Genomic DNA, 27,335 nt, shown 5'->3' on the forward strand with positions numbered 1-27,335 from the left:
TCATCATCATCATCGTCATCATTATTCACAGTCAGACGTTCATCATTTGAGAGACAAAGGGAAGCCCCCACGCTCTGTGGCTTCAGCATAAGAGGGAATTAAGTATCATTTCATTATCTCAATGATAGCAAATTTATTCATTATCACCTATAGAGTGCTTACTATGTGCCCAACACTACAGTATTAAACAGGGCAAAAAAATTTCCCATCCTGATAGAGTTTACATACTCATGGGATGAAAGACAATACACAAATTTGTAATATAATGTCTTGTCGTGAGTACCATGAAAAAAGCTCAAGGAAGTTAGAGAACTGCAGAGTGACCTTTACTCTGGCGACACGCAGCCAATCTGGCAAAATTGCTCAGTGCGGGCCCTGCTTTTCTCCGGAAAGGGATTCTCATGCTGACATTCTAAGCAACTGCTTCGCTGAAATCCCAACCATTTGGATGCAACAAAAATAATCCAGCATATGAACACATCCAGATAGACATATGTACGCTGGTTTTCTAAAATGTAATGTGTATGTAATTTCCCGAATGGCTGGTTGTCACATCCATCTGGTCTTATTTCCATAGCACTTGAATGCACCACGAGGATAAAAACCCTAAAAGCTAGAAAACAGAATTTAAATACCCAAACACATACGAGGTGTGTTTTCAAAAGCGGCAGACCTCAAGTGAGCGCTGTGGCAACTTCGTTAACTTCTCAGCCACAATTGAGAGTAGCCGAGACTACACATAAAGGCCACAGAACATAAAAGACATTCCACCGCAGACCTCATTAAGTGGACTTAAGACAAGCTTGACAGGCTAATGACAAAAATCTAATTTGGACTTTCTGGACGTAAGAACTCTGAACAAGTCCAAATACACTGAAATTCGACCATGCATGCTATCTGAAAAGGCAACGACCCAGTGTCAATTAGGGCCACGCAGTTCATGAATCAAAGCCCCAGGGATGGATGTGGTCCTATTCAACTACATTGAATAGGAAATCATGTTCTATGTGTTTTGGGGCTTGGGCTCTGGTCCTATTTAAATTGCACAGATGTTGTAGGTTCCTAAATTAACAGTGGTCTCTGGGGAGATGTTCATCAGGCTGCACATATTGAACAAAGGCATGGCTAGATGTAGACACTAGACTGTACAGAAAGCATTTTTGCTATTGTTTTCCCTTTCCCTAAAAGGCCTTTCTTGTTTCTAAATTCCGTCAGCACCTACAGAGTATGGACTATGTTAGATTTCACTTAGTTCCATGCTGTAATAAAATTCTCTAGTTGCTCTTGGTATGTTTATGTCCATACCCCAAGTACTTTTATATCCCTTGAGTGGAGAAGCACTCACTTTTATGAAATACTGTGATGGCACTTGTGTATGCCACACATAGGGGAAGCTACCTTACAAATATTATTAATCCCCATATCAATCTTATGTTCAACTCAATTTTATAGACAAAGGAGCTGAAGATTCATATAATTTTCCTCACCTCTAGTGAAGAATCAAGGATCTAAACCCAGGCCATCTGACTTCAAAGCTCACATTCATATTCTACTACTCAGTGAAAGGAGGAATACATGCTTATTGAATGAATGCATAACCGAATGAATGAATGAATGCATGCATGAACGAATGCATTCCTCACTATCCTCAGAATTAAAGAAGGAAAAACTTATCACTTAAATGATATCATTGTTGTAATAATAGGTATATAATAATAGGACAGTTATTTAGAATCCTTGAAGGTATTGTGTCTTATACTTTTAATGTTCCTACGGTGCCTTTTTCAACACCTGACAGAGAGAAGGTAATTATAAGATATTTGTTGAATCAGTAAAATATTTTAACCTAATACAACAAATTATAAATGGATGAAATGATTTCCTTGGGTCATTTACCCTTTCCTGTGACTAACTCCTTATATAAAGGAAGAATGGATTTTTTTTTTAATCTGGCTCCATATGCTACTTTCTTAAGAAATTTCTAGACATTTCTCCATGTTTAGATCTCTGCGCTTTTGTCCAGGCCTGAGGGAGACCTCTAAGCTCTTGGTCCTAGCTTTTCCCACTTCCATACAACAGTGGAAATGGTCATGTTTAACTGTTGTGAGCCATGCAGTGAATCAGAATATCTTAATCAGTGTTTTTTGAGAAGAAACTAAGTCTATCTACTTGTCAAAACCTGAATAATGCCCAGGATTACTCATTCCTGGGCCCTATACAGTGTAGGAATGAGCCCTATCCTATATAGGGCCCAGGCATGAGTAAATAGAGCTATTCACTTAAGACATTATTCTGTTTGCCAGTATTTCATGGAGAAACAGCATTCTTAGCTTCTTTTTCTGAGTGTCCAAAGACTCCAAATATATTCTCTTACCTTCGACTTCTCTGTTTTTCACTGTAGTAAGTGACATTAGGTAAATCACTTAACATCTCTGTGTACTCCATTTATAAAAAAACAATGTAATGTCACTTGTCCTGTCTTGTTTCTGTGAAGATCACATATGATAATGTGTACAGAATTATTTTTGAGCTATAAAGTGTTACATAGCCGTTAAAAATTATTAGAAAAGGAAGAAGCCAGAAGTTCATGTACTGTATACGTTCAGGACGCCAGGTATTTAATTTTGCCCTTATGTAAATGATATATGTATGTGTACCCATACATACACACACAGACAGGTACAACACCTGGGACAAAATGGGCTTGTGTGTGCATGCGTGTGTGTCTGTGTGTGTATGTATGTGTGTGTTTATATAGGAGACATTACTGCATAAAAATCTAAGTTTATGAATGTCAGATTTTAATACTTTATCCAATTGCCTCTGTTGGTTTCTAACAGAGCTATTATATTTTAAACAGTAATTATACTTGATGGTAGCCATTGGGTTAATGCGTTTATATACACCATATGCTTCATTCATCATAACACCACTATAAAGAGGTATTACTTTCTCTCTTTTGCAGATGAGTAAACTAAGGCCCAAGAGAGTTAACAAAATGCCCCAAGGTCACACTGCTAGCAAATGACAGAGGCAGAGTCTGAATTTAGGTCTGCCTGTCTACCAAGCATTGCTTATCAATTCAAATCCCATTTATTCGAAATTTGCATTAATCCAAGTGTATATTAATCCATGTGCTATACTTTTCAGGGAACAAGTTCAAATGAATTCTACTCTTTGTGAAATGTTAGAGTTTCTTCGACCAGAAAATAAACTAATCAAAAATATGTACCTGTAGTCCCAGCTACTCAGGAGGCTGTGGCAGGAGGATTGCTTAAGCCCAGGAGCTGGAGGCTGCAGTGAGCTATGATTGTACCACTACACTGTAGCCTGGGCAACAGAGTGAGATCCTGTCTCTATTTTTTTAAAAAAATATAGCTTTTTCAAAATAACCAGGAGCTTTAAAAATTTTTTAATGTCTTTCAGAGGGTTTATGGACTCTGGGTCATACATGCATCCTGCAATACAGGTCATTGAGAGTTACGAATGGGGTTAATGGCCATGGTTTTTATGCATTGTAACCACTGTTGACTGCAATAGCACCTTGAGTGCCCCTACTGTGTGCACAACACACGGTGTGAAGCTGGGGGTGGGCATAGGAGGGATTAAAAAAGAAATAGTAGACTTCCCTCAGGGAGCCTACAATCTATCCTTTGGAAGGGAAACCAGAATACACAAAGCAGTCAGAGTCAAATTAATTTTAGAATGCATTAGCAATACTTAGAAGTAATAAAACCAAATCAAAATTTCTTCAAAGGATTAAGTCCTTCAGCCTTTAACTCAGTCAGACTTGCCTCCCTCACAGGCCAATTAAAGTTCAAAGAAAAGATTCATACACTTCATTTACAGATCCATGGAACCTTGGGCACAAGTGATAAATCCTTAATAAGTTGGAAAGATAGCTATATTTATTCTTAAAATTAACTAATTTGCACACTGAGTTTAGGTGACTTGCCTAAAGACAATTCATTAAAATGCCTGATTAAACTCCGTAACTCCACTTCTGATCTGACATCACTGACCTGTTTTCCCATTTTAAAGGTGCTGTGTAGAAATGCTCATATGTACCAGCAAAGAGTCTGACACAAAACAAGCTCACATCTACACATGCAGACCAAAAAACCAAATATTTAAAGAATCTCATGCTAAGTAAAAAGTATCTGAAGCATTGTTTTGCATACAGTAGATATACTTTTTAGGGAGGATTTTTTTTTTCTTTGTGTATGCTCTAAAAGCAGGCTTGGTTTGTTCAGTAGATGCCTTAGTGAACCCAGAAGTACGGAGAGTTAACACATCTGACAGTCAAACTGGTTGGCTGACGCTAGAGTCTAAATTCAGATCTTGGGTGACTTTATTAAAGTATGTACACACACACACACACACACACACACACACACAACTTCAGTTCTATAGCAACGAACTCCCCTGAACTATCCTCAGAGCCTTCAGCAAGTTACCTTTAGCCACTGGGAAATAAAATCTTCCAAGTTTTCATCTCTAAGAATAAAGGAATTTTACATTAAGCACCTTTGAAAGGCCCAACGCTAAAATGATAATCAAAGGCAAGACAATTCAGGAGGTGACTGTAGTATGTTTTTCCCGAAAGCATACTATAATATTACATAATCATCACTATAACACATAAATTTTATTTTGAAAATACTGGATTAGCTTCATTGATTAGACACAAAATACCAACAATTCGTTAAAATTGGTATTGATACAGAAAACAGAACACAAATAGCCCAAGCAGTTAATACAAAATGCCCTTTTTTCTTCTACTTTTGATTTAAGCCATTTCAAGCCCTTCCTGTTTTCCTGGACCAGCTAACAGTACTTCAACATTTTTGTAGCAAAGATGTACCTAAAGCAGAGTCATTTTCACAAATTTCTTATTTTTAGTACTAGACTCCATTGTAATTTTGCTGGATCTAAACCTATTTTAGAGAACCCAAATTACACGAAACTTGGGGGATAGAAATTAGCATAATTGAAATAATTCAATTTTTGGTAATTATAATTCTCACTTAAACCTAAATTAAATATGCCAAACTATAATTATGTTCAAATTTGCATCATGAAAATTACCCCCATTTTGCTCATGGCATCTTAAAATAACCTAACAGGGAATCTTAAACTCTTAAGGTTGAGTCAAGAGGCCTTATTCTCACAGCCTTTGGGAAGAGGAGACTTATTATTCATTAAGCACAGTTATTTAGCCTCTTGGGAAAGGGAAGATGGGTCCATTATTTCCTCACTATATGATGGGCAGGATTTGTACTGTAATCTTCGGATAGCTCTAAGTTACGGTGCCATTAATGAGAGCTAAGTGCCACAGCACAAGGTAAAGATTAATGCTTTCTTTGGAGAGAAAGCATAAGCAAAGCGGGTCATGCATTAGGACAAAGGTAATGGGAACCAAAGGCACAAAAAGCCTGTAACACTTTAAAACTAGGCACTTGAAAATTAGCACTGTTTTGTGATCCATTGAAAAGTGATTAAGGATTCAAGGCAATCTGAAGGCAATAAGAACTCACCTTTCAGCCCTGAGACTTGCTCATTGATTCTTAAGAATCCTAGGATCAAACCTTTATTATTATGTATTTGGGAGGCAAAAAGAAAACACCCATAAATACTACTCAGTGTAAGCTGTCTGTTTAACTAACCTTTCTGCTATTTGATTTGATTAAATTAACCAGCTGATGTGATTAAGCTTGCAAGATGGTTTATTTATCTTCATCTTCAGGACAGTAGGTGGATATAATCTGTGACTATATTGATCAAGAAATGGATGTGTCTGGATGTACAGGGCTGGCATATTGTCAAAGCACATGATGGGTTTCTCACAAAAAACATACGAATATATCTCTAGTTGAGTAAAATATTCACACTAATATCAGAATAAGGCAGAAGAACCCTGGCTGACATCCCATCTGTTCTTATGAATTAAATTTAGAAATCATATGTAATATAGACATTTCTGTCTGAATATCATAAAACCCTGACACATCTAGGCTTTCATTAGAAAGCTCCACGATGTGACTTGAATAACAATCTGTCTTGGCTAATTAGTATTTTCAGTTTAGCATATTCACTTCCAGACATATTGCTGTTTGCACATGGTAATTTAGGTAAACAGATACCATCCACAGCTGCATCAATTAACACTGCTAATCAAAACTGAATTCAGGTAATTAGGCACATTTATGCAAAAAAATGTGTAATTTTGGAAAAAAGCTCAATTCTTCAATAATATGTCAATAAGTAAAAATCTCCTTTTGCTTATGAAGATAAAGAATGAGGGGAGAGAAATCAGCATTAATATATATATCATGCAGTGTAAAATTCCTAAATTAAATCTGTCTTTAATTGGCCTGTATTTTCAGAAATTGGGTCATAGTTTTCATAAATGTTTTCCTCAGTGTTTCCACATAGTAAAGTTGATTCACATCTGCCTAAGGGTTTAATCATCATCAAACAGGACTCAAATGGTTAAAGAATTCTCAAGTATTTATATACTTAGAAAGGATGTTGGTCAAACTTGCTCTTCCATCTTGCCTAGCATCTCTTAGGGAAGATTCTCTCAGTAGGTCTCGTGTTATGACACACTCTAATTTTCTCTATTACGAAATATTTTCATTTGCAGTTGGAATCACAATAGTAATTCCTTATTTTCCTGCAAATGTTCTTCAACTTCCCTGATTCCACACAGTGCCCTTTTGTTGCTTTTTCAATCATTTTCAAAATGAATACCGTGAATTGTTTTTCCTTCCTCTCTACAAACATAAACCAAACTGGTAACTTTGATTCAATATCATAATCAGTTCAGAAAAACTATTTGTTGGCAAGTAATAAGTGGCTAACTAGTGACTGATAGGTCCACAGGCATAAAGGCAAAGCTAAATTGGAGCAAAATTGGACCAGTTTTAGGAGCATCTGAAGAGTAGACATAGGACTAATCTAGCATCTAGCATGGATATGCATAGCATGTGAGTGTGTATACACACCCACATACACACACACACACATTTCAACTTCTCCTTTCCGTGTGAGACTTTGAAGCTGAGATTTATTTCTTAGTATAAGCACCCAGTCTTTACAAGGAAGTATTGGGTTCAGTGTGCCTAGCTTTACTTTAATGCTAATAGTCACTTTCAATTTAACAAACATTTCCTCGGTGCCTACCATGTATTGAGAATTCTTCTAGGCCCCATGGGTGAATACAGAGATGGATTTAGACCAATCATGCCCTCTGAGCCAACTTCAGAGAGTTTACAAACCCACAGAATCAATATTCAAAAGATAGATGAAGTCACCAAGTGAAAATTTATTTGTCAATCCTGAATTTTCGGAACCTACTGAGCTAATTTTATAGAGGTTTACTTTTTGTTTAACTGAGGCTAATTCTCTTGTTCTCATAAGAAGTCAGGAAATTGTTCTGCCAATTGTTTTACACAATGTCGTTTTCTCACATCGCAGTAATACAACTTGTATGTTTATTTTTTTATATTTATCAAAAAGACTTGCCCACGTATTTGTTTAAGTGCATTTGACATAAACAATTGGACAATTCTCTATGGCTCAATTTCAAGAGCAGGGGTTGTAAGATACAGAGACACATTTATCAATAGTTTGTCAAACTATTCACACCAATGAAACTGGATGAGGTGGGACAAAGACACCTCTCACTTGAAGACTCTGTTAAATATAACTATTTACGAATTTTAAATGAAAGATAGGTAAACGCAATCATTTTAAAGTCAAGTTTTAAAAGAGCCTAATGACGCGCTTGGGACTCTGACTCGGGGGGATGGGCGGGACATGGACAATGTATATGACCTGAACTTATGTACCCCCATGATGAGCTGAAATAAAAAAAAAACAAAAACAATAAAAGAGCCTAATGACTCGTTTTCAATGAACTAAATGGTTACTATTTGGGGAGTGGGATTTCTTGTCTCCGTGAAATGAGCTAACTGCTGAAGTTCACTGTCTGGGTGGACCAGCGAACAACTCAAGCATTCTAAACCTCCCCTTCACCTACTTCCTCCAGAGTGAATCGGGAGAGGATTAATTCTTTCACCGTGGTTCTTGAGTTTTAGTACATTCCTTTGTCTGGGGAAAGGGTTTAAACTTATCTTCCAAGAATCCCGTTCTCGTAGTCACCAAGTGTTAGTGCGGTGGCAGTCTATGGTTATCCCAAGGGCAGCTTTGGTGAAGGAGGACTTGAGATGCCGCACCAGCTCCCAGCCCAGGCTGTGCCACTGACTGTTATCTGACGTCAGGCAAATCATTCTCCACTCTGAGTTTGAGTTTCTGGTCCTTAAAACATGGCTCATAGACCTACCTCCCTGGGTTGGTGCCCAATAATGGGAGATGCCCAATAAAGATCTGTTGAAACTGAATAAAAAGGTCCCTTAGTAATGGTTCCAGAAATGCTAATGCTGAAGGCACTTCACTTAAAGTTATCTTTTTAAGCAATTCTCCAGATTCCAAAGTAATCTGTAGAGGGAGTGTGCCAGTTTTAATACAACTAGCATAGATTGCATCAAATAAGCCACACACCACTACACCACATTAGATCACCTTCCAACTCACTGGCAAATTGGTGCTAGGGAATTAACCCTCCCAATTAAATCAGAAAATTAACATTGGGTCATTTATTGTTTCTAGATGTTTTTATGATTTTATCAAACAAATTACAAAACATAATTCTCTTGACCATTATTAATCAAACAATTTTATTCTAGACTTATTGTGTGTTGAAGAGAATAATATCTTTAAAAAATTCCTATGTGACTACTTTTTTAACTATGAATAATTAAAAAAAACAAAAAAGAAACTTGAAAATCCTTGAGTTTGCCACTGTTATTTCTCCTTAGTCTGGCCAAGTAAAATTGCTCATGATAGGTCTTCTCTAAATTTTTGTGAAATTAAATTAAGTCACTGACTCACAAACAATGTGCAATGAATAAAACACCCTTGGTCACTTTATAAAACAGTCTTTTTTTAAAAAAATAGAAGGAGTCCAGCTAAAATATGTGGTCCATGGAAATATTAAATGGATTAATCTTGGCCTGTTCATGGCAAAGAATGCTATTTCACAACTATAAGAGAAAACGTCAGGTCTGGGAGTGTGCGGATTAGAGGGGAACCAACAGTCAGAAAACAAAAGCAACATAAAGAAATAAAAATGTCTTCGAAGCACACTGAATTAAAACAAATGATTGGATTTGGGATTTAGCAAAATATAAGCATATTTTCCTTTGCTCTTTCACCAACACTTTTTCTACACTAAGACAATATGAATTTTACCTTTCCAAGCCATGATTTTCTATTTATGAAAAAGATCACTGATAATTAATGGCAAAACAGAGAAAGATGTCATCAGTAAGTAGTTCAGCCCATTAGCTTTTTTATGCTGTAGAGAATGTTGTTGTATTTACAAGAAGTTTTAACACTAAAAATTATTTTCATTTAGTTCTGGTAAGAGGTAAAACAAGATGAATCTAAATTAGAGAAGATTATTGAATTTTGTCCGAGGAATTAATAGTGCTTATTTTAGGGATAGAATTTAGTGGTCATGTTTTTCTTTTAGTAAAAATTATCTTTAATAGAAAAGCAAGTATTATCATGAAACAATTGCATTTTTTTAAAGTTTGACAATTCTACTAAAGCTAAAGCTAATAAACTACACTTTATCAGACAAGGTACAGGACAACGTATTTGTTTACAATTCACGGTTGAATACGTGTCTCACAATTAAGAATTAGGAAATTATCCTTACAGCAAACAGATCTTAGTTAAACATATTATTAATCTATGTTTCAAGGTATTATCTAACTCTCTGGAGGATGCCAGAGTCACTTTGCCAGTTGAATAATCTCAGTCATTCTATCACAAGTTTTTCATCCTTGACGTTTTTCATGGGCTTGGAGTAGAAGCCTACCTTTCAGAAGGATGTTAAAAAAAAAATACATGAAAAGCTTGTGCAAAAATAAACTGTAGCACCTCAGGCCTCTTAATTTTTACACTATAATGCCTTAGAAATTTCTACCTTGCCACATTCAGAGTGAATTCTTTGATGAAAAGAGAGAGAAATAAATTACGTATGGAAGGAAGAGAGCCTTTATTATCATTTTAATAGTTCACAGACACATAAAAGGAAGACACATTCACTATGTGGTGGGAACTAAAACTAAAAATATTCACTGACTTAGTAACAAAAAATGTCATATGTCATGAAAAATGAAAACAGTTTTTTGAAACAATGTGAACGTACAACTTTGCACAAAAGCTTAGAAAATTTAACAAAGAAAAATAAAACTACACCATTAAATGGCATTGTGAATAATGAGTTTGCTCCTCCTTTGACGTTTTTTTAACTAAATGAAAATACTGACTATATCCAGAGACTCTCGGGAATCATGGGGAATAAAATTTGAGGCATCAGAAATAATCAACTGTTAGGAACTGCTTCCTAAGCAACCGAAACAAAAAGCACACATTTTCAGGAGTAATCGTGTAGATGTAACACGAATATGATATGCAGTTTAGGTGGTTGGCACTGGATTGGGATAGAGATGTCATTGTTATTTATTCGGGACATTCCTAGGTTGTTGTTTATTTTTTTTTACTGGGGACATGCATTTTCTACGTATGGAGATTTGGTTCCATGTTCCCTGCTTTTGTTGGGGGGGGTGGTTTTGGTGTTTTGAATGGGGGGAGAGTGGTGCCTGGGACTCTCCTCACGTGCTCCCAGTTATCTATACATTATTCTATATTCTCCGCCACCAGGATGCTTTTGCCAGAGCTATGGTCCTTTTAATGCAGCATACCATTCAGATGTATAAAAATGAAAATTTTTTTAAATTTCAGAATATTATGGGGGTACAAATGTTTTGGTTATGTGAATTGCTTTTGTAAAGTAAGTTTGAGTCAAAGTTATAAGTGTGTCCATCACCCAGATAACGTGCATTGAAATAGGAAGGCTTTATTATTATTATTATTTGAATGACATAGGACCTGCTCAATGTTTGCATTTAAATTAAACAGAATAATTCAGCTCTGGCTTTTAATTTCAGAAGGGTTAATCATCCTAACAGAGGTCAATCAAACTTTAATCTTCAATAAAATTGCTACAGCCCCAATTACCTGCAGGACATTTATTATATTCCTATTTCCATGCGAAAGAATGCATTGCTTTCATTCTGCATCACTAATCTCCTAACTCTTCACATTAGCACATTTTACTAAAAACATTAATTCCTTTGAAACTCTAACAAGAGTTCATTTCTACACATCTCAGGAGATAATCCTCTTTTAACAAAAACGGGACATCAGCTATGAACCATTTTCGAGGCCCTTTCTAATCCTGCTAGACCTGGGACACTCCAACAAAGCACTTACAATACCAAATCTCAATTACACAAAATATTATGGAGGTTTAGGTTAAAATAACAATATATGATTTTAGGAACTTAATCCTCCCTATTTTCTGTGATTGTGCCATTCATCTGCTTATTTCTATTCATAATGTTTACTGCATACAGAGGTTACTGATTTGGAGGAAGCAAATGTTAACCATATTTGAATAACTATAGAAACACTCAAATTCATTGAATCATTCACTTAATAAATATATAATGAATGCCCATTATATGCCAGATATTGGGCTGGGGGGTGGGAATCAAAGTTAAAGAAACATAAAGAGAGTCTCCATTACGAGAATAACATTCTCCTGTGAAAACGATGTTCAGAATACAATAAAAATAATGACATAAACCTCTACTTTCAGCTGTTATTATCAGTGTCATTAAATTTTAGTGAACATTAGAAATGTGTTAAGTCAAATTTTAACAAAAATTTTAATGAACAGTATTTAAAATTATCTGGACACTTAAAGGCTTTAAAATTCATAATCCCATAAAATGATTCAGTTTTTTTATTTGGGAATATGAAATTTGATGGCCAAATATTAAAATCAATATATTGAGACTGTCTAGTCTCCCATGGTTAGCAATAAAACCATGAGAAAGTTTAAATGGGCTTATTAAAAATATACATGCTGTGCACTAATTTGTTTCCAAAATGTTATTTCATGACATTTAAAAACTGCTGTTAACACAAAAGACAATAGTAATAGGCAAAAGACAAATGATTGCATTTTGCCATGATACAGTGGTCTGGAAGACCATGGACGGAAAGTAAAAGAATTTTTACCCCAATTATATTGCAAATTGATCATCTTGGTATTATAGGAGTGGTGTGACACAGCATAAATAACCCAAACTTGCCTACTACATGTTTTCTGAGTCCCCTTCCTCCCTCTTTGTACTCAGATGAAGTGCAGAGGCATATACACAGAGGTGCATGTCCCCCTCATCAATATTCACAGTCATTAATTAGTAATATGTGCAGGCTAGCATTTAGGAAATTCCTCCGAGCTTGAATATTCAATCAAGCAAAGCAAATCACAGTAAAAAGAAAATACAGGTATAACAGTCAATGACCAGACTTGCATTGGAAAATAGCATAAAATTTCAATAAATACTGGTCTTTATAAATGTTGTTTAAAAAAAAAGAAAAGCACCAATTATTTTGTGAGACTTAAGACCTTAGCCCTCCTCTCTCTCACTCTGAGCACTTCTTGAAACGGAACTAGAACCTCTACATATTCTATACCTACACTTGCTTTATTCCCGTTCCTATAACTAGGTTGACACAACAGAATAAAGCATAGCCACGGGTTTTACATCGTTGAGCAACATAAATCCAATGCTACACAATATAAATGTTCAATTGATATTTGTTACCAAATACTTATTCTGGAAAACTGATAAAGATTAGGTAGACACAACAACAGGCAAAATATTGCTCTATATTTCATTCTCAGCATCAAAAGCTATTTAGTTATATTTCCAAATTTGTAGATGTAGGAAAAAAAAAAAAAACCTAAAGCTTTCAGAGAATATGCTGTAAATGCTCAAAAAGCATACGGATATTTTTATGGATCATTTTGGACACGAAAGAAAAAAGCACCCACCGAATCGAATTAAAATCTTAATAAGAAAACCCAGGATGTGGAATTAGGAAAGAAACATACCTTTGGCTGAACAAGTTCTCAATTTCTCATCTTGCCTACACAGCTCTGCCGTTCCACCTCCAGCAAAAGTCGGCTCCGTGTCCCTTGTGATCTCTGTGACAATGCCATCATATCACTGGCAAATTTTTCGATTAAACTTTGCAGACGTAGTAGCAACTTTGTTAATTATGATATTAGCCAGCTGGCGGGGACGATCAGTCACCCACTGTAAGAAAGCCAGACAAAGAGACATCTAATCATTGCAACCAGAACAGATAAATTTCGTTCCTTTCTCATACTTGTCACAGATTCTATCCCTCCTGACCCTCTCCTCAGCCATCGACTGTCAAATTTAGATTCCGAGAGCTCCCAGCTTCCCTTTAGCCCTGCCTTAGATCTGAAACTCCGGTTATCAGGAAGACATGCGTCAGCAGCTGTCTCGGAGCAGGAAAGCAATCAGGTGAATACTACTTATTATCTCGCATTGCTTTCCGTGGAGTGACAAGATTGATTTGGAACCAAGAATACATTCAGATCTCAGACATGTAGTTCCTAGGGTTTGGAGTTCAGGCAGTAGGGTATGTGTAAAGTTGCTATAGGAAGGACTTCAACCCTGAGGTTAAGCTCAGGATATTAGAAAGTTAAGGAGAGTTTTAAAAAAAATTATGCATTCCTTTTTCAGATGGTTTCCTATTTTCTCTTCCACCTCTGCGCTACCTTGGTGATGTCTATGAGCAGACTGTTACCCAGTGGAGCCAGCAGCACGACTAGGTAGCCTAAGTCAGGCCTGCTCAACACTGGTATCAGTATTCTGACGTTATCAAGTTGTCTCCACCCCTTCTTTTGTCACCAAGAAGAATATTCTATAAATTCCAATTCCTGAATGGAATTTTTATACCCTTGTATAAAAATTCAAATCATATTTATATGGAATAAATATGAGAAACTAATTTGGGCATATCAGTTAAAAATAACTTACACAATTTTGGGTTGGGGGACAAACATCTTTACATCTTAACACAAAATTTCCCTTCAGAAAAATCAGTCTATTGAAATCATATGTAACTGTGTATCAATTGATTAATATACACAGACAATGAATTTACTGAAATTTCGAGGTATATTAGGTATTATATAGTAACATTCTTATAAAATGATATAATAACATTTTTGAAAGTGAAGTGTCCAATGGATCAACAAAGAGCTTGGTCTACATGGTACGCCATTAAACTGATATGATTTTTACTAAAGGATTGTTTTCTGCATTGAAATGTTTAAGCATCAACAAAATAAAAAGTTTACACTGCAGAAATTGAAAAGGAATACCATACAATAAACATATAGCTATATTTGTCAACAAATTAGTAGGTCTTTCTGGGATGGAGGAATGTCATGAAAAGTTAAAATGTGATTCTGAAATTGATTTTACATAAGAATTCTGTATATTTGGCCCCCAAAAGGGACCAAAATGGTTATCTGTATCTGTGAAAATTGTAGGTATAATGCGCTGTATTAATAAATCATGGTATGTACCCTAAATTTACATTTTGTTTTTACATGAGGACATTCCTGAGATGGAGGGCCCAAAAGTGCTGAGAAAATAAATGAATAAATATGTTTACAGGCAACTTAAGATATATGCAATGAGGATAAGATGATTTAGGGGCCACAAAACCACACAGCAAGATACTTTCATCCTGGGAATACAAAGGGGTTTCTAAAATCCCACCAGAACTGGGTTGGGATGGGAAAAATACCATTTCAGAAGTGCTTAGAAATTTTACATCTGTAACTGTATGAATCTAGATATCTTCCTGAGAGTAAGATACTCTTTATCCTTTATGTCTTGGGCTGATATTAAGAAATGAGTCACATTCCATAAAAAGCAAAAGAACAAAGAAATCGTAAATGTCAGAGGAGAAGAGTGTGTTGTGGCACAATATCAAGGACAAAGAGTCTTTGATATGACTTTCAGTGACCTTGTGTTTGGAAATGAGCTGTTTCCATCACATTTACTATCATGGCTTTGGCAAGTGTCACACGGCCCGGCACACGGTAGTTTCTCAAGAAATACATGTTGATGAAGAATAGAAACTGGCGTTGCACACAGCAACCTTCTCAAAGCCCAATTCGCCTATTTTTGAAATTAAATAAGGCAAAAATTCACTCTTTAGGCCTTATGTTGATTGCCATATAGTAATGACTCATATGTTTATCCAAATTATATCTTTAAAATACTGAAAAGAATCCTTCCTAAAAAGAGTTCAAAATAGACATTTCTCTTAACCTTTTAAAATATGCTCACTATAGCTCCTATAAAAATGACTTTAACTCAGGGAGTTAGAAAGAGTTAAAAAGATCTTTATTCTTTGACTGTAGAAAAGACTTTTTCCTAGGAAATTCCCAGAAAACAAATATGTTATGTATGCAAAGTTTTCCACTGAAGTAATATCTATAAGAGAAAATGGAAACAACTTAATGTCCCCAAAGATAGAAATTGATAAATAAGTTTTGGCAATTAATCATATGCAGTCATTATGGGGGAATGAGGAAGACTGAGAAAGCCAATTTCTTATGACTATACTGAATAAAAAAGCAGGATACAAAATCGTGCATATATTGATTGCTGAGTATATTTGAACAAAGACTAGAAGGAGAAATGCTAAAATAGGAAATATGTTCTGTGGTACCAAGAAATACTGTCTTCGTTTTCAAAAGCTTGCTTAAACACCATTCTAACTGTTAATCTCAAAAAGAAGAAAAAAAGACTCTATCTGTAATATGGGAACAATAATTATGTCTACTTGATGGAGTTTTGATATTATACCAAATAATATAAATATGCATATAAAACCCTTTGCGTATGTCCTAACCTGCTGGAAACACTCATTATATAGCTTAGTTATTATTTTTACTACAACGATCATATGAATAATTCTGACATGTCTGTCTATGCTACATCACTTTTTTCCCTATGAAACATTACCAAAAATTCACTGAATTCAACGAGGCATTCTGAAACAAGGAAAACTCAGTATTTTAAACTCGAGAGACCAGGCACAGAAATATAGCCTAGAGGGTAAACCTGATTTATAAAATAATAACAGCAATAATAATAACCAACAGATACATGAGACATCATTACAAATTATAATGTGTATAAGACCTACAAGACTTTTGTAATTTTAGAAGGCCTGTAGGTCTTCTAAAGAGGGCTCCAATTTTAACTTCTTTATGGCTGTCTATGGCATACCTACAAAGACGTAGAACTGCTGGAAACACTGAGATTAAAGTAGGAAAAACGGACCTGGAGAAATTGGCAACACTTTGAGAAATTTTAATGCTCTTACTTTTCTTGGCACTCTTACTTTGATTTTCCATTGTGGGCATTTGCTGATTTCTACTCCCTGTAGCCACAAAGCTCAACTCAGCAGAGTCACCTAAGGCTTCTCTTTCTCTAGGGCATGGAAGTGTCAGACATCACAACAGGTTGTTGATGATATAAATACAATGCATAGGTGTGGAATTTTTTAAAGGTTGAAACAGTCAGTGAGAACACAGCCATCTAGATTTGGAAACACTCTCCATGGAGAAGGATCCATTTTGGATCCGCACTGACCACTAAGCCCTACTCACGCTACAGATGCTTTTATTGGTGTGCCGCAGTCTCCTACTGGCCCTTATGACAGCCCTTCCTACCTTTCTGATCACTTGGATATGTTCAAGTCTCATGTATATTAATTTTATTTCTGCCTTCCAGCCTGCTAGATGTAGAAGCAAATGCCTGAAATTCCCTTCCATTGAGCCGTAGTATCAGGAGTCAGACATCCTCCCTCTACCCATCCCTAGCTCCTTACTTATTAGCTCTGGGACTTTGAACAGGTTATTAAACATCATTAAGACTGTTAAACCACAACATCTTGTAGCTATTATGAAGACGGTGAATAATACATCTCAGCTGCTTAGCACATAGTGGGTATCTAATAAGTGCTCTGTCATTGCTAAAGTAGCAACAGAATCCCTGAGAAGCAGCACTGTCCAGCAAACAGGAGGAGCAAGAGATCCAGAGTCAAGCTTCTTGAGTGAATTCAAATCCTGGCTTTCTCCCTTAAATAATTAATAACAACAATAATAGTAATAATATCTTCCCCATAGAATTATAAGAATTAAATGTCTACTTATAATGTACTTACCCCGTAGTTAATAATGGTTTTCAATTATTATTGTGACCCCGCCTTCTATATTAGTTGATTATTACTTTCCCATTGCTTAATTTGTCTTAGTAAAAATCAGTCAGGACTTTGAATATGAAGAGCTGGGAATATGTATATTTACAAATGCTTGATAATATATAGATATGGATCCTAGCGACAGCACTATTTATAAGAGCAAAAAGCTGAGAATGATCTAAAAAGTCACCAAAGGTAACTGGTTAAAGAAGGTGTGTTATATTCATACTGGAGAATGCCATGCAGCCATTAAAACAAGTGAAATAGGAGTACTGACATAAAATTATTTCTATGATATGTTTTAATGGAAAGAAGAATGGTGTAGAACCATGTGTAGTATACATTATTCTTTTGTTTCATGAAGATTTTGCATATGATGTTTTTCATGAGGATATTTCACAACTCTTTGTGAGTTATTTAGAGGATATCTCTGAAAAATATGCAAGGAACTGTTCACCTTGTTGCTTCGGGAGGGAAATGGGGGTCTGAGGACAGAAGAGGAGGGAGAACCACTCTTCATTATATCCTTTGCAGTTGTATGAATTTATGTTATATATGTAGCTCTCTTTTTAAAACAGTAACAACTTTAGAAAAAAAAAATTCACTTTTCATACTTGAAGGTGAAACCAGTCAACTTTAGTTTGCTTCCAGAACTCCTCCACTGGCCCATGCGAGTGGACACGATTCCATGGCTTACGTCTGCCAACTTGATCAACACAACACACAGCACTGCTTTTCTGCGCCATAACATGACCTCAGGACCGTTTGCTTCCAACTCAAATTTCAATGCCATTTTGAACACCACTTGTTGCATTCTCAAGGCTAAGTTCTCTAGACGCCAGTGGCGTGTCCAGAGCTAAGAGCTGCTAACAGGGGAGAAGATGCTGTATGATATACACTCCTAGTACGTAACAAGTTGTTAATTGACAACTTGAAAGTTTGATATGGACTTAAATGTGGGGTTTTCCTTGTCTTTTCAAATATGCAAACTTGAGAATTTATTGCTCAAGACAAATGTTATCTAAACAAACGTTAATTGATACCCTCAGAGGAATCTTTCAAGTGTCACATTTTCTCTCTGTTTGAAATGCGTAGTCTTTCCTACTTTTAAAAGTTGCAACTACTAATCACAGAGTCTACCTTGGGCACACCTGACGCTAAACATCAGAGTGCTTGAATCTATAAGGGGGTGATGATTTTAGGCAACCTGTTGCCTCAATTACCTCGTCTGTAAAACAGCATAAAACTCAGGAGAAAGATGACAGCTAAATAGGTTGGTTGATGTACTATACAAAATGGCCAACGCTCAGAAGCACTTGCTAACTGGGCATTCTCAGCAGCAGCAGTGTCATTTTCATCACCATCAATTTTAAACACCGTTAAATGGTCAATCCCAGCTCTAGGGTCTAAAAAACCGCTGGTTCTTTCTACTTGCTAATTTTTCTTTTCTAGAGCAAATGTTATCCATGAAATGAACATAGGTCTATACAGCAATTGGTAATACTTATCCTATATACCAGGATTTCTCAAACTCTAATGATCATGCAAATCACCTGGGGATATTGTTAAAATGCAGATTTTCATTCTGTAGGTCTGGGATTGAGCCTGACAGTCTACATTTCTGCCAAGCTCTCAAGTGCTGCTGCTGCTGGTTGTGTAATACTAAGGTTATATTCCACCGTGGATGTCACAGAGAGTAAGAATGACCTGATAATGAACACAATGAACATTCAACCGTATAGTCATGTGATTTTTTTTTCTTCTCTCTCTCTCAGCACTTAAATCTCAATCATGAGATAAAATGAAAGCGTACTATAAAACTACAGTTAGAATTTCCTCCCTATATCAACTCCTGGTCAATACAAAGGCAAGAACAAAAAACAATCATATCATTCTTTTTATTATCTTTCTAACTGACATATAATAATTACACACATTTATGGGTACAGTGTGATGCTGTGATCCAGGTATACACTGCATAATAATCCACTCAGGCTGTCTAGCATATCCACCACCTCATATCTCTATCATTTCTTTGTGGTGAGAACATTCAAAATCCTCCCTTCTAGCTATTTGGAAATATACAATGTTGCTAACCATAATCATCCTATGCAATATGCAATAAAACACTAGAACTATTCCTCCTATCTAACTGTAACTTTGTCCCCGCCGACTAATCTCTCTCTACCCCCAACATCATTCTTAATAAATAGAAAGGTCAAATTTACGAAGCTTTTTGTTAAGTGAAAGGGCAAATATTTTAACCTTGGGATATTTTAAAAGAGTGATAACCGTTATTTCCTTTCTTGTCATAACACAAGTGTACATAGTTTATATTCATTCTATTTGGTACAACAACAAAATAAAGTATTAACAAAATTCTTTTTCTGTGAACTGTATGCTTCCTTTGTGCAACTAAATATGCATGTCTGTTTCTTATACAACTACCTAAATCTAAATGATTTAATCAGAAAGAACATTGCGTCTTCACTAAACTGAAACCGTCTAACTTGTAACAATTCCGGAATCATTTGCTAAGCTTTCATTATTATTTCCTATTGCCATGAGCTAATTCCCTTGATTTTCTTGAGAATAATTGGTGAACAAATAATAGAAATTGAATATGGTAAAATAATACTCTAAATTCTACAAGCCCGCCATCTAGGCAAAGGTTTATGAGAAGCTATAGGGTCTAACTCAGTGTCCTGTTTTTCAGGCTTTCTTGTCTGAAATCTAGGTAAGACAATATTTATAGTACAACCAAGTACCACATACACTTGAAATATATTTGAAAAAATGCATCCATGAGACACTCTTACTCCATGTAAGGCACTCATATTTCTAATATTTTCCTCCCTTTTTTTTTTTTAAACCCAGGTTTTGATCTACTAAGTTGATTTCATGAGCCACTGCTGGGTTATTCAAACTTCTGAGTTTGAAAATAACACGGCCTGGGGCAACTTGTGGGACCCAAGGCTGTTTTTCTGAAAGTTTATAGGTACAAGAGACTCTCAAGAAGTGAGGCCACAATGTGATAGTCTCGAACAAAAGGCATGGTCAGAGAGCCTCTACCAAGGCCTTTTAGTGGCAGTTAATAGTTAGAAACCATATCTCCACCAATCTGGCCAATATAAATATTTTCTCCCTGCTTTCTCTGGAGAATAATGCAAGAAAATCACCTTTCACATTTAGGTAAAATAATGGAGGTGAATTTAATCACCCAATTACTATTAGGAAGTAATAAAAAAGGCAAGAATGAATATAGGTCAGAATTGATGAACATAAAGAAATGTACAGGTAGCAATTTAACATCTTTTAAATAAATTCTAATACAGTAGGCTGCATATACCTGGGAGTTACACCAGCAACACGATATTACTTTAGCAAAATTTGAATTTTTAGGGACTTGTAAATCACAAGAAGGCATGGAAATAAAAGGAGAGATTTCAGTTTGTGTAGATCCATTTCATGCCAGATCATAACTTTCAGAAGTTCAAGTAGAACAAAATAATAGACTGAGTGAAGGTATTTTTGTTTCACTTTTATAGAAGAAACACAGCCATCAGGTGTGTGAGCTAAGAAACAAAAGCATATAAAGTCAGGAAGCCTAAATGAAATACGACTTCGAAACCACATATATTTGCTTGGCTGGTTGCTAGAGCCTTTCTTTCAAACTGAAGCATTAACTGGAAAAATAAATAAATAAAGCCACATCCCACTTGGTAGCAAGACAGATAAACTGGATATAGGAGAGAAAAGCTATCTTTAGGGGGTCCCGGCGTAGTTTTGCCTGAAGAAGGATTGGGTAACCTTTCACATTTCCTTCCTGCACAGTTATTCTCAGATGCCATATGGGAAATACAAAAATAGTGATGAAAATCTCCCTAGTTCAGAGTTGAGTACTCTGTGGGGGCTTGAGAAGACACGTGTGAGTGGAAGAAAGTTAGATGAATATTTTTAAAACAGTAATATTATGGAGTTATGATTAGGGATTAAATTTTGTATATATTTTGCCTCTAAATGTATCTAAGAAAAACATACATTCTAACAATTCACTAATAGTTATTAACATATTTAGTATATATATGTTGGGATAAAATACATTTTTAGTAGACTAGAAGTTTATTTCACAATATTTTCCTTCTTGGAGAGAGATTTTTCCATAACTCTCTCAAGGGCCTCTGGCTCTTGGAAAACATCGGTTTTTTTTTTTGCTCAGCTGAAATTATTCTGACAGCTTTGACATTACATTATCATCACAAGATCATGGTATACTTAAAGATAAATGAAGATCCATGGAGAATTAAAAAGAATTAATATAAGTCTCCAAAATACCAGATTAGAATATCAAAGGTTATTCAGATGAAAACTTGATATTTTTTTGGTTCAATTAATCATAACACTATATGCTTTAATGTGGGTAAGAAAACAATCCTTTCTGTTTCCTCCACCCCTGCTTCATACAAGAATGGACATATTTCAAAGATTTGTTTTAAAAAAGATGATATTTTAGTATCCTAAGACCTAGAATGATTTCTCTATATGGATTTGGTTTTCTTTGCAACTCAGTCTTCCTCACTCCTATCAAAAAGAGTAATATTGCTCAGAAGAATCTTTATATTTCTACAGTGGATCTTTCTAAATAGGTTGTACACCTTTTGAATAGGATACTATGCTATCATACCATTTACTAAATTGCAAAGATTGGCATTTCTCATTTTCTATGCAAATGTGACCCTACAAAACACACACACATCCATAAGTGCATAGTTAAATACTCTCAGGTCTGGTAGTCCCTTACAGAGCAACATAACTAAATTGTTTGGGGGATTTTTCAAGAAAATTTGCCATGCCCAAAAGAAAAAAAAATATTTAAAATGAGAAGTGGGGTTTGTGCCTGAACTTTAAAATGGCAATTTTTATTTTGTTTATTTGTTTGTATAATTATTAATTTATTTTAGGAGCACCAGCCGGAATTGGAATATGGAAGACTATGCATTAAGAAGAAAGATGAAACAGATGCAATACACAGTTAAGATCAAAGAGCCCCATCAATTCATTCGGAGAGTCAAAAATCCAGCTGAGCCTCAGAGCCCTGTCTGCATAATAAGAAAGGTTGACTAAAACATAAGGATTAAACAGATGAGCTGTCTCCTGCGGAGGCATGGGAAGGAAGTCCCACTGAGACACTTGTAAAGACACTCTGGAAGCTCACACCTGCTCCTCCACAGCCAAACCTACAGGGGACCCGCACGGCCAAAGACTTTCCACTAATGTACTAAATGGCCAGCTTTAAGGGAAAGAAATATATGTCTGATAGACATCTTTTTATTTGTCAAGACGTTTTCAGTCCAGGCAAATGACATATTAATAAATCGCCTCCATTTTTCTAAGGTGACCTACCAACTACTTGACTTTCAAAATAAGAGAAAAAATAGAGAGTGGAAAATTTCCTATACCATGAAACAGTATTTGGAATGTGGCTACCTCATAATCAATTATTTTTCCAAATAAATAGTGCTTTTCCTGAGATAATCTTGAATAAAGTTGGTAAATATATGCTAGCTCCATTTCCAGTCTCAGAAAATTATCATTTTTTAGTAGCATGGAGTATATTCCAATTTTTATGAACACATTGCCAGGCTATACTTAAAGCTATACTAAATTATTTAACCTGGTTCAATATAGTAAAAAGACAGTACAGGAATCAAATGCATCTAAGATTCTGTGCCTGTGACAAATGTTACATTTATTCTAATGACCTCCCCACAAAGTTACATCGTAGCTACTGATAAGAAGTGATTCTGAATATCAAAACAATTTTCTTTGAAGAAAGCTAAACTATTTTTTTCCTAGGGCTGTTGTAAAATAGCATGAACTACTTTTTAAATGCTAAGCAAGCTAATCCTTCAACATAGACCTACTGGGGAAAAACTGTACGATGTTATACATTAGATTTCAAATAAAATTTTAAAACTCTAACTTTGGTATGGATTAACTTTGTCAAGCACTTGATGTAGGGTGATTGAAATATGCAATTAATAGATAGACTCAAATAAATAACAAGCATTAGCTTTTATTTTATTCATCAAAACAAGCAATACTCAATTTGAAATGATAGCAGCAAAATCTCCCCAGAGTAGAACAAGCCACAAAATGTCAAGAAGTGACATCGTGGGGTAGAAATGCAGACTCTGACCCCCTCCTTTCTAGTCTAATTATTACATTATCATTCACGTAATAGTGTCAAACAGTGTTGATTACGTGGAAGACACTATGAGGGACACAGAGAAGAATTAGACGTGAACCGTAAGTAACAACACTAAACTCTCAGTGTCAAATGTATGACGAGGATGTTTGCTGTTGAAGTTGACCATTGCAGGATGAAGAAATAGAAGTCTTCATTTAAGAGGTGGAATTTGACTTAGTACTTAATAAGGTAGAGACGGAGGTAAAGAGGAAGAAATTGGCTTTCCAGGGGGAAGGAACAGAGACAGGATAGCCTAGAATTCAGTTTGAGAGAGTGTGCGTGATTCCATTTGGCTAGCGGATAGAAGAGACACACCTGAGTGAAAAAGGCAACAAAGGAGTCTGTACTGTAACACTACAAAAACAAGTTAAACTTTTCCCCTCAGTCTTTCTCAAGATCAAGTCTTGAGAATCACCTGACATGCTTATTGAAAACTCAGGTTATTAGACCCACTCCAGACATTGAGAATTAGAATCTGGGGCCATGAGACCTAGAAACTGGATTTTTGAACAAGTTCACAAAGTTATGATATTTTTAATCTCTGTGAGGCAACAGGAACACTTTAAAGCATTTTGGGAAAAGTGAACTAAAGGATATATTTTCAAAAAACTTTGGGAAGGGAAGGTTGAGACACAGTAGGAAGAAACTCTGGTAAAAAGTCCAAACCAGAATTCTTTATTTAAAGCCAGGTCTGTGGTAATAATATTCATCTTTGCTCCAAAGAAGCATCACTATTTTCAATCTTCTGCAAAGCAGAAGCCCTTGATCCAAAAATCTCATCATATTTTCCTATATATCAGCATTCCAGTTTATTTTTAAAAAGGACTCTGAAGTTCAGCTGGTATCAGTAAAACATTTCCATTATCTTTAAAAAGATCTTAACAGTACACTACTCTGCTTCTGATAACAATACTTCAAGTATCCATTTTCAGAAGGTCTTACTCAATTCTGACCATTCAGATAAATAAAAGTGAGTCTGGGTAATCATTAGAGAAATTAGCAAATCATCCATAAATACTATCATATTGGTTAAAAACTAAGAAAATAAGTAATATTTGGTACTGGTGAAGGTACTAGGAAGAGGACAATTTATACCTGTTTATGGGAGTTTAAATTGATACACTATTTCAAGGGACAACTGGTAGTGCTTAACAAAATTTTTAATGCACATATTGTTTAACAACAAAAAAGTGCTCATAGTCTAGCTTAGAAAAGTAACTACAAAGGCACACAATGATAGGTAGATACCTAACTACATACATAGCGAGCACACACACACATACAGATGTTTATATAATCATTAATTACAGAAATAAGTGGGAGAAAATTTACAAGAACATCAATAAGAAAATAGTTACATCAATGTGTGGACATACTATGGAAAACTATGCAGTTATAATCTTAAATTCTGAAAAATCTGTTACTGGGGAATAACATTCAAGAAAAATAATTGATTTGAAAAAGCAAATTATGGAAAAATATGTATAGAATAATCCAATTTTTAATGAACAAAGATGACATGTTCATATATGTATTAATATATGTGTACACGTGTCTGTTTACAGGGAAACCTCAGTTAGCAGCAGTCTGGAGAATGGGAAAGGAAATGAAGACAGGACTTTCCCTTTTAACTTACACATCTATATCACTTAAATTGTTTTAACAATGAGCAAAAACTCTTCCGTAACTTGAAACACTTAAAATATTAACTTTGAAGTAGCTGAAAAATTCATATAGTATTTGAAAAATCTATTAAACGCTTGTCAAGGATTTTAAATAACTTCAGAAAATAGTGTCACTTGAAGATGGTGTGGAGTGGGAGCTGGCTTCCTTTCCTTCTGATTAATTCCCAAATTTAGTGAAATTGCCATCTTTAAAAATCATTCAGAAAAGTGAATAATGTACCTATTGACTTCTATGTCACAAAAAGCTTTCCATTTTAATTATCTATTAAAAGATTTATCAATCTTTCCATCTGAGGGAGGAGACTTTATATTTTTAAAGAGGAGAGTATGAAATAAATACGTATACGTAATACTAGAATTTATAGGCTAAAGTATGTAATTATGCTACTTGATCATTAGATACCTTTCATAAGTCCACACCACTCATTCTTTGATTTAATACTGTTAGGTACTTGGTTCCCATAGAATATCATAGCTTATAATATACAAGAAGTAATTTAATAGCAATTCATTTTCAAAATGATGCCTGATAGATGCTATTTAAATTACTAACTTTATTCTATATAAACATGGGTTTTTTCCTGTACCTTACATGGCAGTTTCTAAAATAATTAACACAAACTAACTTATGAATTTTTTAAAAGTCAGAAAATTTCTTTGAACTTTCAAACATTAGAAAAAGAATAAAACTTCATAACAAAATTCCATATAGTTAGGTAGACCTAGGTATTTCCTAGATTTCATTTTTCAAGTTTTTTTTTTTTTAGCCATTTGTTCTGAGTTTAGCTTCATTTCAATTGTCAAAAACATAAGAGGAAAAGTAAATCATAAAGTAGTTATGGTGTAAATTAAATCAAGTTTTCAAATGTTTAACAGTATCCCAGATACACATGTATCCCTTGCTGGGTGTATGTGTTATAGAAAAAGGAATAGCTTTTCCAAGGCTATTCACATAGGAAATAATGATGAGAAAACTACTTACTTCAGGGTTTCATAAAATTTGATGTCAATTAGCAAACCCTACACCTGTTATTTTATTTAGGTTACTTTTAAAGGCATGTTTTACAAACTGTGAGAACACTGGAGGCAACATTAGATTCTTGAGCAAACTTATTCTTTCCATAAATGTAAAATTAAAAAGCTTAAGAACATGAAAAAATAAGATGAAAGATTTCCTCTAGATACATGATAAAACGAAATTGACAACCATTGTTGAAATATTTTTTGCACATAAATCTGTAAAAATTGGAGATTTTTATCTCTTCATTGTACAAATGACCTACAACTTTCAGAAACTCTTTGAATATATAGTTATAGATAGGTCAATACAGAGAACAGCTAGCAAGGAAAAGAAAATTATGAACAAAGAGCTTATAGAAGGGACAAATACCTGTGAAATAATTAGAAAATATTTTTAAAATAATAATGTGTTACTATGTCCAGTACAATCAGAGAATAAAAGGATGGGCCACAGAATACCCATGATAATTTTTCTGGTGTTTCCCAAATCCACAGGCATAGTCATTTTTCCTCATAACTATTCCAAACATGTAAACATATATTTTCATAATATATTTAAACATTATTCAGCTTCAACAATGCTCATTTTTTTCTTCCCATCCCACTCCTGGGATGCACTACCCTGTAGCCATGTGAGAATGATAAAGATTAGAGTTAAAATATGTCAAGTTCCATGACACAGGTTAGTAACTCAACAAACATTGGCTGCTCTGATGATTTTTATTTCTTTCCCCATCAGGAAAAATTGTTTATTCATTTAACAATTACTATTGAGCTCCTACTGTTAATACATGCTTAACAGTATGTTCGGCACAACAGTGATGGGGACAGAAGATGAATAAATAGGTAAGGTCTCTAAAGAGACATGAGTTATTTTTCTCATTTTAAAGTTTTTTCAGAGAAAGCAATTCTATGACTTCCCCTAGCAATGTTTCCAGGTGTCCGATGGCCTATTTCAGCATCTTAAATACCTCCCTTTGTTTCTTATTTCTACTCATTTCCAAGAAACATACATTTAGAGGATGATGGGTGTGCAGGTTTTCTTGTTTTTATTTTTTTACAAAACT

The 27,335-nt window shown here is 35.1% G+C and overlaps 1 long non-coding RNA gene across 3 annotated transcripts in view; it reads right to left on the reverse strand.

The window, feature by feature from the left end:
* The window catches only part of LOC123639411, a 94,150-nt gene that overhangs the window by 19,979 nt on the left and 46,836 nt on the right, over positions 1–27,335 (reverse strand). For all 3 annotated transcript variants that reach the window (XR_006735719.1, XR_006735720.1, XR_006735721.1), the window contains one exon: positions 13,106–13,310. This is a non-coding gene — a long non-coding RNA (uncharacterized LOC123639411). The remainder of the gene's footprint in view (positions 1–13,105; positions 13,311–27,335) is intronic.

Source organism: Lemur catta, chromosome 6, assembly GCF_020740605.2.
Source record: "Lemur catta isolate mLemCat1 chromosome 6, mLemCat1.pri, whole genome shotgun sequence".
In the NCBI taxonomy this organism is placed as follows: Eukaryota; Metazoa; Chordata; class Mammalia; order Primates; family Lemuridae; genus Lemur; species Lemur catta.